We start from the raw sequence: 14,717 nt of genomic DNA on the forward strand, positions 1-14,717 counted from the left end.
TTGCTGTAATGTTACATTAGGAAGAACTGATCCATTTACAGCTAAGGTACACCCCAATTCATTAACATTTGCTCAATAGGCTTCCAGCAGGTGACTTTATGAAAGGAAACAGATGCATCTGAATGTCACCTTACTACACCTGTGACTATAAATAGATTTTTGTTCTGTCCATATACTATTGCTACATCCTATTCTAAGGCAACATAAATAATGGAATTGGTTTAATTTATTTTTAAATACACAGATTTATACAGAAATGTTCTCTAAAAGGCTTTGACAATTAAATGAGTCTAAATTTTACACAGGCACAATGGGAATTGACCTCAATAGCTTTTTGAGTGCTAATTACTAAACTTAAATGCAGGATGGCTCAAAGAGCCAAATCACAGAGGATGGTCAGAGGTTGTGGGTTCTAATCTCCATGTAAGGCAAGATTTCTTAGAACAGAGAAGTAGAAACAAGCAGTGCCACTGTCTGGCTTTTGCACAAAGGCAATGAAATCGGTTGGAGACCTGTAGTCTCACTTATAGTCTCTGAACATTCTGAAGGAATACAGCCCCTTGCCTAAAGGAACACTTTTAATTGAGCTATTAATTAAAGAAGCTAAGCAAACCTAATGCAATTACACAAATAAAGGAAAACTATGGAATCTTGAAAAAAAAATGCAGAGGAAATCCTAGAAGCCCAGAGAATGAAGACATTATACAGGCCCACTAGGCCTATGGAAACATTTAGGGAGCCATTGCGATGAAGTAGAATGGATGTATAACAGAAGTCACATCATCTTATTAGTTCTAGGACTGGTGCATCTCTGAGCCATAGTTTTCCTCCTGTGTAAAATAGAAATGATAGCTCCTGACCTGTAAGTATGAAAAATTATTGTGAGGGAAACAAATGAGACCATGAGTATAAAAACATTTTAAACACTATAAAGATCTGAAGTGCTATTTAAACTGTTATGTATTATTGGGTTGCTGGATTGAAATGATATTTCTTTCCAAAACATGTTCAGGGGGTTAAATATGGTGTCAGGAGGAGATTTGAGGAAGCTGGGAGTTCACTTTTTTCAATCCTCTCAATTATATCTGAAAAGATAGAGACCCAGAGAAGGTAACTAATTGCTCAAAGTCAGAATGGCAGTTCCTCAGAATGTCTTTTCTTTTTTTCTTTCATTCTTTTTTGGTTGGCGGCGGTGGGGAGGTACTTTTTTATTAGTTTCAAGTACACAGTACATTAGTTAGACATTTATATGGTTTATAAAACAATCCCCCTAATTACTCCTTCTCTCCCCTGGTTTTTCATCTAACCAATATATTAATGCTAACTGCATTCCCTATGCCATGTTCCCCATCTCCTTAAAATGTCCTTTCCATTTTCCAAATAAATTCTGTTCTCCTCTGCATTTCTGAGTGTCCTTTCTAATCCATGTTGTTCTGGTCTTTCTTCATAAGGTAAGGACAGAAGAAAGATGGTAAATATTACTACATATATATAAGAGAATGATGCATAAAGATCTTTGGTATTATAATATACCTATATGGTAGGCATTATTTCAAGAGCTTTATGTTTCTTAACTCCTTTAATTCCCTCGACCGCCCTATGAGATAGGTATTGTTATTATTTCCATTTTACAGAAGAGGCCAATGAAGCCCAGAGAGGATAACTAATTTGCCCCAAATCACAAAGCTTTAAGTCTAAGAAACGAGCACTCAGTCTCTAGAGGGGATGGATGTCTAGTTAGGGAAATGAATCAATGTTCAAAGTGGGCTTGGGAAGCCTGGCAGTGGGGGAGACTGAAACTTATTGGGTAGAGAAAGTAATGCCTGCCAAAGGGGTCATAGCCAATCTCAAAAATACCTATCACAAGCTCATGACAAGGTACAATATTGTCTAAAGTCAACTCCTCTCTAGGCAATGTTTTCTCAAAGGCTGGATTTGTGGGGTGAATCATTTTTGAGAAATTAAATTTGTATTGGCTACTAATTTCATTAAATTTAGGGAATAGAAGAGTCAAACAAAGCAGAATGAGAACCAAACTAAACACTGTGAAAGCCCATATATTAAATTTAGTTCAAACCCCCCAAATTATTACAGATCTATGAAGAGCCTGCTAATCGGGGACAACAGAGCCCCACACATTCTCAATGCATGTATGTGGTAATGGTGTGGCTTGTTTTGTAGATACTCATGAAGGTTGATGTGTCATCTATTCTGGATCTTGCAATGTTCCCCCACTAACCCTGTATATGTTTGAAAAGATGCAAGAGCCACATGAATTTTGTTTTACAAGTTCAAGTAATCCTTATTTATAATTATAATTCTTTTTTTATATTCAGATCTTCTCTCTCTTGGGTTCCATGAAAGTTCATATTATGTCTGATACTGAGTTTGACTAAAAGAAATTGTTTTTATATATTTAGGTTTTAGGAGAAATTCTTCAGGTATATTCTGGAGTCTAGTAATTGGCTATTATTAGTATTAATAAGAATTACACAGCCAAATCCCACTGCCATGCATTGAAAATTTATCCCTTAGGATCAAGCCTCAGTAATAATTTGAATGTGTTGAAATATAATTTCCATTTCACAGACCTCTCAAAAGGTAAAACAGATATGGAAGTTTATATTTGAGATAATAGAAAAGAAACTTCCTAGTTTGTGGTGCTTGGAATTAGAAATGTATAAGTAATCATGTTTCTTCAAAACAAGAATTCACTTTCTAAAATTCTTAAGATTGGATTGATTCATAGGACAAGCAATCTTTTCAATGAGGGACTCTTAATAGTGGATTCTTCCTATGCATTGCTTCAAATGAAGGGTACTTCTGGCTGTATTTCTGTTAGAACCATTTTCTTTGCTTTCAAATCTCTGTAATACATGTTATTTGACTATCTGGAAAATGTATTATTGCCTTGTAAGTAAAATAGAAAAATTACTAGCCCACACAAATTGTATCAACATGTCTCATGCTAGGTTTTACTCCAGATGCAAAAATAAGAGAAATTTGCCTTCTTTCTTCTTCACCTCATATAATTTGTTACTTACTTTAAGATTGCTGATAAAGAACTACTGATATGTATGTTAAAACATGGACAAATTCTAAACAAACATAATCTAGGCTTTTCTGATTCTGCCTGCTTAGGTAAGAAACAGGTAGCGCCTTTTCTGTATGTATTCTTTGCATTAGTTTTTCCATGAAGATGCCACAATGGAACCATCCCAGCTATTCCAATTCTCTATGTTAGTATCTTCCATATTTTTAAACTTAATTCAACAATCATTCCACACAGAGGATATATTATGACTTGTGAAATGCTCAGTCCCTTTGAATATAGATATATATGAAATAATTTTACATAAGCAAATTTAAAATGTCAGGATAATAGAAATGGATCTATTTGAAATTGTTTCTGAAACAAAATTTGTTTTTTGTCAATAGCACATGCAAAACAATGAAAGAGCCAAGAAAACCTTTTGATACGGTCCTTTTGACAGAGGGTCAATCTTAGTCTTCTAAAACTTAGTATCCTAAAATAATATAAATATATTTAGTTAGAATACTTTCTGTAAGTTTGCTTCCAGTGAAACCAAAAGTGGAATAAATTGCCTCAAAATATATTAATAAACTACAGCATGTACTGTGTTACTGATGTGCTTAACGGGGAGTTATGTTTATTATTCTATAATCGCCATAATTTTTTTTAAATTGCTGTGTAAGAGGCTTTGGCAACATCTCCATTGTGAAACATACAACCATCCAAATCCCAATTCCCAAACCTTTAAACAAATCTACTGTGAAGACGTATGTTTTTCTATTTAAAACTGCAAGTGATTTTACTAATGCATCCTGGTAGCTAGAAGCTAGGTCAAAATATCTTGAAAATGGCACATTTCACATGTTTCCTGAAAAATTCAAAAGTGGTGCATATCATCAAGGGGTCTGCAGGAAGAAACATATATACAAAGCCAACATTAGTTAGAGCATAATTTCTTCTTTAATGTACCTGTTCTTGTGTGGAAAAATTGTTCTATTTTTGTATTAACATTAGATTTTTTGAGTGTTTTTTTTCCCCTGAACTGTGAGTAGATTTAGGAAGGTCTTTTTTCTCCTAAGAACTCAGAGAAACAATCACTTTAGCTCTGTGAAAGAGTGTCCATTTATAATTGTGGTAATTTGTATTTACAGAGTAATATTACCTAAAAAGACCGGAATGCTCTACCACTTGTTATGTGACTCTTATTTCAAAAATCTCTAGAGAACTTGCCCCGAATCTTCACATTGCATGGGTTTTAAGCACTCTTATCAATGATGCTTTTGAAAATGTAATACGAGTCCCAGGTTCCTTGAAACAGAAATCAGCAGGGGGAAATTGATTGCTCCATTTGCTTCTAATGAGTTGGAGGAGGTGACCTCTGACCAAGGAGGAAGGGACAGTATGACACAGTGCTAAAAATGATCTTCTCTTGTGAGATGAATGGAAAGAAAATTCCACTGCACAATTCTAAACAGTTACATTTTCTCAAAAGGCAATAGGCCAATTTAGCTTAATCAGACTCCTTTTCTTCCTTCTTCTTGATATCTACTAGTAATCCCCATATTTTCTTTCCATTTTACAGCACTATTAAACATTTCTATCTGTGCACTGTGTGTACTGAACGTAGACTAACCACAGACATCAGAGTGGCCTCCTCCGGGCCTACTGTGTCTCCTCTGGCCACACCTTGGGCTCTGGTGTCTTGATAACTTTGCAGAGGGAGTACCTGAGTTGAAAATGTTCTCCTTCCCCATCATAATCCCACCTTTCTTCAGAGCCCAGTTCAAAGACCTCTTCAGTTGAAATTTACCATTTATCTCCTAACTCATTATATACTTGGTATGTGCTTGCTGTGTAATGTATATATTTCTGAATGAATGCATATTACTGGTTATTTCACCATTTATAAGCCACTTATTGACATCACTGTGTTTAAATGTCGGATCTCCTTAACTAGATCCTAATTTCCCAGAAGAGTAGGAGATATCTTTCCCTTTGGTACTTTTTCAGTGTGTATGGCAGAGACCTTTCTATATAATAAAAAGTCAATGATTATTTTTTGAGTGAAACGTAAACAAGAGATATTAGTAGAAAATATAAAGACAAAGCAAAAAGTTTCCAACTTTTTAAAATATATTCACCTTTGGAATACAGTACTGTAAAACTAAAGAAATCTCAACTAAAGGGTATCTTAAAGATGTCACCAAAGCAGACATTGAAAATGGAGTCATCCTAAATTAAACTACCAAATTCAATAAGTGGCACTTTAAATCTTTCAAAAAGAAAATCTTTGAAGGAAATTAACCAATGACACACATAAATGAGAAAAAGACAAATTAATGCTTAAAAGATTAACAATATGAGTTTTGATTCAAAATGCAAGCTGCTCTCTCCCTTTGGAAGGTTGGAATAAATAAAAATAAGTTATAGATAGAAAAAATAATTTCTTTAATGCCCAAGAATCTTTCACATAAGAAATTTAAAACATGTTAAGCCTTATCTGGTAGTTGAATCATCTGCCATGGTTATGTCGAATCTGGAGGCAGAGAAGCCAGAAGGTATAGAAAGTCCTTTCACACAGAGTGTCAGTAATCTGACCAAGAAAAGAATATAAGCCTTCCAACCCTCAGCTCCCTCTTTGCCATGAGGTTACATTTTCCACACTCTCATATGAAGAAAAAATAATGAGAAACATAAATTTAAAGAGATATTAGTAACCACCAAATTTAAAATTTTCTAGAAAGCACCTTTCCTGTGTATTGTCACTGTCAGTGCACTAACCTAAATTATTTTTAATCTGTAGGTAGATTATTGCCATAGCCTCCAGCAGGACTCTCAAATCCTGGTCTCGCCCCTCATCGAATATCCCTTTACAGCCATGGCATAATTCTGCTCAAACCATGTAGCTCAAAGATAATACTGCTCTAACTTAATTTCACTGATTACTAAAGTCTTATAAAATCTGATCACACCTTAACTAGCCAATTTTGTTTTCTTACCATTGAACGGAGTAATACGCAAAACACTTTTCTAATTGGATCAAGTAAATTAATCTTGACTTTTCAGATCTATCTTAAATGTCCAAATGCCAGGCACAAAATAGATGCCCAATATACACATATGTTTGTTGAAGAGATTTGTAAAAAGTGCTTGTGAATTACTGGTATATTGATGCATGTCCTACAAGCTGCTTTATGATGTTACCATCTAACCATCTAAATGTAAACATTAATAGGTTCAACAGTTCTAAATTAAAAAAAAAAAAAATCAGCAGAGGCTCTTTTCTCCTTTCCCATCAAAACTGCTGTGCTCTGAAACATTCTCCTAATGAGATTTGCCTGGGTTCATCATCTTTCTCAGACAGAATTCTAAAGATATTTTCACATTCAGGAGTGTTGAATTTATTTGACTATGTAAAGCCTAAAACCCAACTTTATCTGCCTTCATATAAGCACTTTAATAAGATAGACCCAATAGCTATCAATTTAAGAGCAACATCTGGATCTCTCATACCTGCCTAATAGGTGCAGCATGTTCTACTTAAGGACTTTAAGATAATACATTAAAAAAAGCTAGTATACTCTATGTACCACGGAATAAAGAACACAGCTCAATTTTTTCCACATTTGAGAGGAATTGAGTATATTCTCACAGTAGTTCCCATTGCAATTACTTGGAAGATGTAAACTCTTAGAGGAGAGTAGCATCCATCTTGAGTCTCTGTCTTCAGGATAGGTATTCATAAAAGCCTCCTTCCTTGGTTTAATTTCAATCTTAGGTGGGCAAACAAGCATATGTTTCACAATGGATCCCTTCTTGTCAATCCTTCAGATGATTAGCTTCTCTGCAGTTTGGTGGCGATCAAATCCAAAGAATGTTACAGTTGAGTCACTCATCGGTCACTTCCTTGAGATTCGCCATCTTGCTGTAACTGCATCCCATAAGGAGACAGTATTTTTGGTCAATTACCATCAGACCACTTCTTAGGTAAAGAGTAAGAGAAAACGCACAGTACCTAACAAGCTCATTATTACTGATGCAGACTCCTGGTCAGCTACTGCCGTATTATGACCAAGACTCACAATGGTACCAGTAGACAACTGACATTTTGCCTGAGCATGCATCTCTGGCCAGTGATAATTAACCTGAAGGTAAAACACCAGCCATTTTCTTAATACAACAAGGCACCTCTTTCAAAGTTGGGGCTCTTCCTGTTTTAATAATCAAAAGGAAAAGACCTTTGGTACTTAATATTTAAACAAAATGTTTAATATTTACACAGTAAAGTTCTTCTTCTGATATTAAACCAGCATTAAAGCAGGGATGGAAATTGGTTTATAATCTCTGACACTAGGCCTGGAGCCTTGTAGTGTAGTAAACAATGTCACTCTTCAGATGGGTACCACCTGCAATGGGTTCAGAAATGTCAACTGTAATTAAACATTTTATTTCAAGGATAATTCATAGGTTATGTACATGAAGGACTGCTTTATGCCATGAGAAATTTCAAAGTACTGGGCTGTGTAAATAAGAAGCAGGTCTTTTTTATATTACATGTTTTTTAAAAAGTACATGCAAACTGCCTGAGACCTAATTAATATTATTCTTAAACATATGTTCATATTTTGCAAAGATTTTTAAAGTCAATTTTATGAAGCTTGACTGGTAATGATATATCTTTGCCTCACCAATTATTTCTTTTAGCTAGAAGTAAGAATACTGTGAGAAAAAAAGATACGATTTTTCACCAGCTTACACGCTAAACTAATGGTAAAGCTGGAATTGGCCCTCATCAATGCTACGTTCTCCTTTGGGGCTTTAGTTTTAACTTATGGTTTCAATAAGAAAATTTATTGTTTAAAAAAGGATGACAAGTTTTTAAAAGGTGTGAGGGTTACCTAGCACCTCCAATAATGCTTATAATCCAAATGAGAATTTAGAGTGAAATTATTCAATTAAGTGTAAGTGTGTGTGTGTGTGTGTGTGTGTGTGTACACACGCACGTGCACACGTGCAGGTTTGAGAAAGAAAGAGGAAGCAATGTTCCATTTTTTCTATATCAATAAAAATTCACTTACTGTTCCTTGGTAGCAATTTGTTAAAAGCTAACATAATGACTCAGAGATTTAAAATACACTTTCCTTGGCCCTTTACCATAACATTCTATATCATTTTCCCCAAAAACATGACTTAAAGAGAAAGATCTTAAGTAAAAATGCTATTAAGAGAATAAAAAAAAACTGAAGTGAAAGTGATGCTTTTTTGTGCATTTAACACACTCTTTTCTCTAATTATTTGAGACAACAGGAAAAAGGATCCTGTTTCTCACTCACTCTCTCTTCTTCTTTCTGAATTACTTCATAACCAAATATTTTGTGACATATATTATCTACCACAAAGAAGGCCTTAGGCACACGAACAAGCTTAAACACAAGGTGCAGAGTCAGGCCTTTACAAGGGAATTTGGAGCCCACTTCTACCAGGCGGGTACCAGGCAAGACACATCACACAGAGCAAATGGAGCCACAGCCATTGTGGACTGTTACTGAGATAAAATGTTAGTTCTTTGTCATTTTGTCATTTCAGTTATTTTGGGAAAAGTTTGCTGTTAATGGCAAAAAGCAACAGACATAAATTCTTCTAAATCACTATTCCAAAATGAGTGTAATATGGGTATTTGTTAAAGAGTTCTGATAGTGCTTTCTTTAATTATTAATCTTTTCTTTTGGAAATGTTCACTAAAAAGCTATGCAAAAACATGGGAAAAAGAAATGACACATTAAGAGAAAATGCTATAAATAATATGTATACTGCTTAAATGTACATTAGAATTAAAAAGCTGATATATAAAAAAATACTTGAAGAAAATATGATAATATGTTAGGATGGTGGATTATGAATAATAATTTTTCTATTACCCAAATTTTTGTAATGAGATTATATTACTTTAATTATTAAATATCTATCCAGTAAGATGATCACCTTGGAAAATTAAAAAATCTATGGTGGTGAACTTGTTCATGGAACCACAGTAGTGAAGAAGTGGAGAAGAGATTTGATGAAGGCTTGGACCAAACATGATCTAATTTTTTTTCTCCATATCTCCCACTTACCACATAGAGAATAGTCCAAGAAGAGTGTTGGCAAAATAGAATAAAGGGAGAAGGTGGAAGAACAGTATCAGAATGGTTAATTGGTCTAGACTTGGAGTTCGTCTTAAACTAATTTCAGATCCTAACTTTAAACATTCTCATTATCTTCCTGTTAAAAATCATGCTGCCCTGGCAACAAGATAGAAGACAAAAGCTCTCTCAGTCCACCATATCCAATCCTAATTAGGAGAGCAGGAAAAAACTGTGGTTTTGTGTAAAAAAAAAAAAAAAAAAAAAAATCTAGTTATCACAAAGTAGGATTATAGCATAGACAAGGTAGCTCAGCTACATAAACCTCCACTGAATCAGACCAGACATAGCGTTAAATTGACAATACATTTTCAAACTCAGAAATGAGAAAGAACTCATCTAAGGCCACAAAGCTAGTAAATGACAGAGCTAGTAGGATGGCAGAAATGATCAACTTAATAGTTCCACAAATTTCTTTATTCAAGTCATACACATAGATAAACATACCTTTTGTCTCAAACAATTAATTAACATTTTGTGAATATTTGTCATATGACCTAGCAAGATCTCTCATTTTTCCCTTCAATCTAACATGATCCCCCACTGCATTTCCCAACCATAATTTTCTCTCTGTAAAAAATCCCATGATCGCAATAGACCTACTATAATGACAGTGCCAAAAGCCTTCTACCTTATAAAACCTGTTAGCCAGCCTTGTAGCCTTTAGAGGTGGAGAGGTACAAGGTTGGAGTTTGAGACCTTTTGCATAAAGCACCAAGTGAAGGGCATGACAACCATGGAAGCATAATTAGAAATAAGAGTTCCTCCCCTAGAGCCTCCTCCTTTGCCTACCGAGATGGAAAAAAGCTTAGGAAGAAGAATCTTAAAGCACTACAGCTGATCAAATAATAAGAATTCACTTAAAACAAATATAATATTAAAAGCTAATTTTTCATCACAATATTAATTGATTAACTTTTCCTTCTACAAATATATTATGAAAACTTTCTCACTACACAAACTCTCCAAGCAAAATTAATGGTTTTTGTTTTGAAAATTAATTTAGATATTAAAAAAATTATATTTTCCACCAGGATCTCAGTTACTCACATTAAATATTAACCAAAAGCTGTCTTCTGCTTAAATAGAATTTAGCCTTTGAAGTGTTTTTATTAATCTCTTCTGATGTAGGTGCTTGAAATTCTATGAAAGTGCTGCTGCTACCCGTTCTGTGCATCACTTACTGCAATTTATTTTCAGAACATAATTCTATTTATAAATGAAAATCCTATTAAAAGAAGACAAGAAAAATTAGTCCTAGACTTTGTATTGGTAGAGTAGAAACAAAATGAGCGGCCTAACCTGAAGTGACATTTACAAATTACCTGTTAATTTAAACCGGGTTGAGGGATGACAGAATTTAGTCAGACTGACAGGAAGTACCGAAGGAATGACAGTTGGGTCTGGTGTGGTCATAAAACTCTTACTGCTGGCACATTTATCTGTGTTCCTCTACTACCCCACCACCTCCCCAAAAGCTTCCTGCCTAGTAAATAATATATTTGTAAAAATATTTACATTTTTGTCAGATTATTGAGTAAAGGTTTTACATAGCTGGAAGCTCTCCTCCTTTGTTTAAGAAGAGGGAATCACTCTATAAAGGCTTCTGGCTTTAGTTATACGAGTGACCCTCTTCCCCATCATCCCAAATATTCAGGCCCAAATGTCAGTTTTTGACTATGCATGAGAGCCCAACAAGGCTACAAACAACTGAATGTCTATATGCGAGCATATAGATATACACATCCCGCTCACTTTCTACCTCCATGTTTCTGGAGAACAAGCTATCAGAAAAAGCTGGTACTCCTTTTACTTTTTCTTCTCAATTCTTGAAATATAAACATCCAAAAATATCATGTAAATAAACATGTAAATGATCATCTTTGTAAGAAGTCAAAAAGGGGAAAAAATTTCTGTAGATGGATAATTTTAAATTACTATCAGCTAGATTAGGTATCTGCAGATATTGTACATATCTAAGTAGATTTTAGTATATAGCAATTTAAACCTATTTTTATAAAACCTTTATTCCACATTCAACTTACAAAAAGTTACATTTTTCTGTATGGTGGACAAACCCTCAGCAGTACTAGTAAGAGCTTTGTATGTGCATAGAGTGGAAATACACATGGGCACAAATGTACACACACAACATGCATGTCATACAAATACATACATGGAACATATGCCCAGTCATCTGGTTTTCATGGCCAACACATCTTTATATCTTAAAAACAAAACTAGGGTTTGTTTTTTAAATAGGAGGCCATCTTTACATTCATAAATTAATGACAATAAATACATTTAGGTAAACAAAGTAAATTTAAGTAAAAATATATTGAAATAAAATAAAAATGATAAAAATAAGAGACCATCTTTGCATTTTTAAGGACAATAAAAATATACGTGTTTCATCTGCCTCCATCCTGGTTAAGGCTCCTGCTTTCTTTTGCCTTCTTTAAATGAATTTCTCCACAAGAAATCATTGCACTCTTTCTTCTTATTTACTGATTGTGGCATTCTTGGACTGTGTGGGGATAATTCTGTAACACAAAAGTAATTCACATCCTGATTCTCAGATCTTCACACAACTTTTAGTAACTATTCTGGCCTGGAAAATTATTGGGTATAGGCCTCCTTCTCTAAATAAATGCCTCTTTATTTACGGTCAGGGTCCTACCAGTGACTATGAACCACAAATGTATTGTTTTAGAAGAGCAATGTTACTAAAGTAATGAAAACTTTTATCTTGAAATTTTGATCCAATGTCCCTGATTTTGTATCATGTGTTATCTAGCCGTAAAGAATAGTTCAACTCCTTAATACTGGGATAATCAGAATAATTACATGAATAATTAGTATTTTTTAATAATAAACTAGTTGTGGATAGATTAAAATGTTAATTTTAAATTAAAAAGTTTGAAATCTGAGATTCTGACAATGAGAGTCTGTTGATAAAAGAGATCCTTTCCATTCAGTTCTTCAGTCTGGCTGGGCGAGAGCCAGGCCCCTTGTAAAGTCCTCTCCATAAGAATTCATGATTCTGATGATCGAGTCATTTAAAGTTAACACCAAATTTAAAATAAAAGGATAACCAAGAAAAATTATTCACCTCTTTTTCCATTCCTCCACCCCAGAAGTACCATAGGAGACTTCCTCCCAATACCCAATAAAAAATAAAATTAAAGGTCTCCCTTGTCCTCTTTGACACATAAAGAAACATTTTTTAAACAAAATGCTACTTTTGGGTCTTTCTTCAATCTGAGTTTGGAGATAAATTATAAATTATCTGTGTCTTAGACTCTTCTGTCACATTGCTGTCAAGAAGCATATGCCTGTTTGGACAATCCTGGTTATTTCTACAAGATTTATGAAATGTTACTTTGCTCCAAGATTGATATCCATGTCCTTATTCAGTATATCAAGGACATATGATAATGGTAGCGATCAATGTTATTTTAACACTGCACAAAGGCCGGGGTGTCAAGGCCACCACTTCATTAGACAACAGGACTATTGATTATTAACTAGAGACTGGCTAAAATCGAAATACCTGCACAATCTCCCCATGACAAAAAATTACCAGTGGGCGAGCAGATTACATAATTTGTCGACCACTATGAAACTTTCTCAAAACTAAACAGAAGGTATGAGGAGTATTTCAAAGGGCGTTTCCCAATGAGCAATTTCTCCTTTATGTCCCCTGACCCACTAATATCCTTCCTCTTAAAGCTGAAATCATTTTAGAATTGCAACACTGCTTAAGTCTTGACCTTATGATGTAAGTGCTCATTAGAAATTGAGGGGAAGGGGGATGAGAAAACTCTTAAGCCTGGGTGGTAGTGGAGGAGAGAAAAAGGAAATAAGGGGTTACATATGTGAAGGAAAACAATTAAGGACAATTTATGCCCTACTTTTCTTTAGTCTTTCTAGTTCAGCCTTTTGTTTTGTAAATATCACAGGGCTAAAGGAAACCAAGTAGTTTTTCCTCTCTGTCAAGAGATAGATTATTATTTAGTTGGCTCCAATCATTTTTTACATGCAAATTTATCAGAAGCCCATTCCCTTTGCCCTGAGCTGCAAGCTATGAAATTTGTACACGCATTGTAAGTGTTAAATAGGCCTCTCTATCCTGGAGTCCTATATTTGGACCGTAAGGCAATTTTCCTATCATGTCTGCTTTAATTGGACCATGCTTCCTAATTAGCATAATTTCTCCCTTGACCAGTCCTCTTTGTACATACACTTAGAAAAAAGAAAGTGGGTTAAAAGGAGAGCAGTGAAAAAAAGAAAAATAAAACAAAAAACAGCCTGTTCAGAATAGTGACGTGAACATTTCCTAATGGAGCTCTAAGAACTCATCCTAAATAAAGCAAATGGCACGAGGCATGTGGAAAACTTATTAGTGAGGACCAAAGCAGACGTTTATTGCCCAGAGGTAGAAAGTTCACTAATCTTCCTGTTAAACCTCTGTTTTCATTTCCTTCTCAACTAACCTCACTCTGGACCAAATTCATCACCTGTCTTAAACCTCCAATTGCTACTGAAATCAAAGAAGTCAAGGGAACGCTGAATGGAACCTCATGGGAATTTATTTCCCTCATTTTTTTCTGCTCATTCCCAAAGATTATTTCAAAATGCTAAAACGTCAGGGCCTTGACCCTTATAACTTTCACTACATTTTTGCTTCTCAGAAGCAGCCTCAGAAACCCCACATCAAGGTTTTGGAACCATCAGCATTGATTTTGAGGACGAGACATGGGATTGACTTTATTAAATTATTGAGCACACAGAGAAGAAAATCTTCATCTCATTGCAACATGAGGATGTAATGAGAGAATTTCATGTCATGGGATTAAGTCCCGGGGGGCAAAGCTTTTTTGACAGTGATAGGTTAATATGATGGAGCCCTTTTGATAAGTAAAAGCCCCTAAAAATGCAAATCTTAAAAAAGAATCACCAAAGCTGGAACAATTTAAGCAATGAAATAAATGACAGTATTGAATTATAGCCCAAAGTAAAATATATGTGTGTGTGTGTGTGTGTGTGTGTGTGTGTGTATCCACACTGCTATAAATAAGGAAATAATTAAATAAAGTATAAATATTTTCCTCCCAGATAAATTTTGAATAATTTATGTATATATTCTTCTCTCCAGGTGGTGTTTCTTAGCGCTCTCCCCTTAATACCCCACCCACCTTCCCTGCCCTTGAAATGGCCTGGACTTAGTTACTTGCTTCTAAAGAACGGCTTATGCCAAGGGAGAGTAACAAGTAAGTTCAGAGTGAAGAAATTTGCCAGATATTTCCTAGGCCAGATGATCAAGATTAGCACTACCAGTGTTGAGTCATATTGATAACATATACCCTCCCGTTAGGATGTGACAAAAAGGCCACATCGCCTCTGTGATATTCTTCTCAAAAGCTTATAATACCAGTCTAATAAGAAGAAAAACATCAGACAAACTCTAAGGGACATTTTACAAAATAACTGACTAGTAA

Source organism: Pteropus medius, unplaced genomic scaffold (genome assembly GCF_902729225.1).
Source record: "Pteropus medius unplaced genomic scaffold, Ma_sr-lr_union100, whole genome shotgun sequence".
Lineage (NCBI taxonomy): Eukaryota > Metazoa > Chordata > Mammalia > Chiroptera > Pteropodidae > Pteropus > Pteropus medius.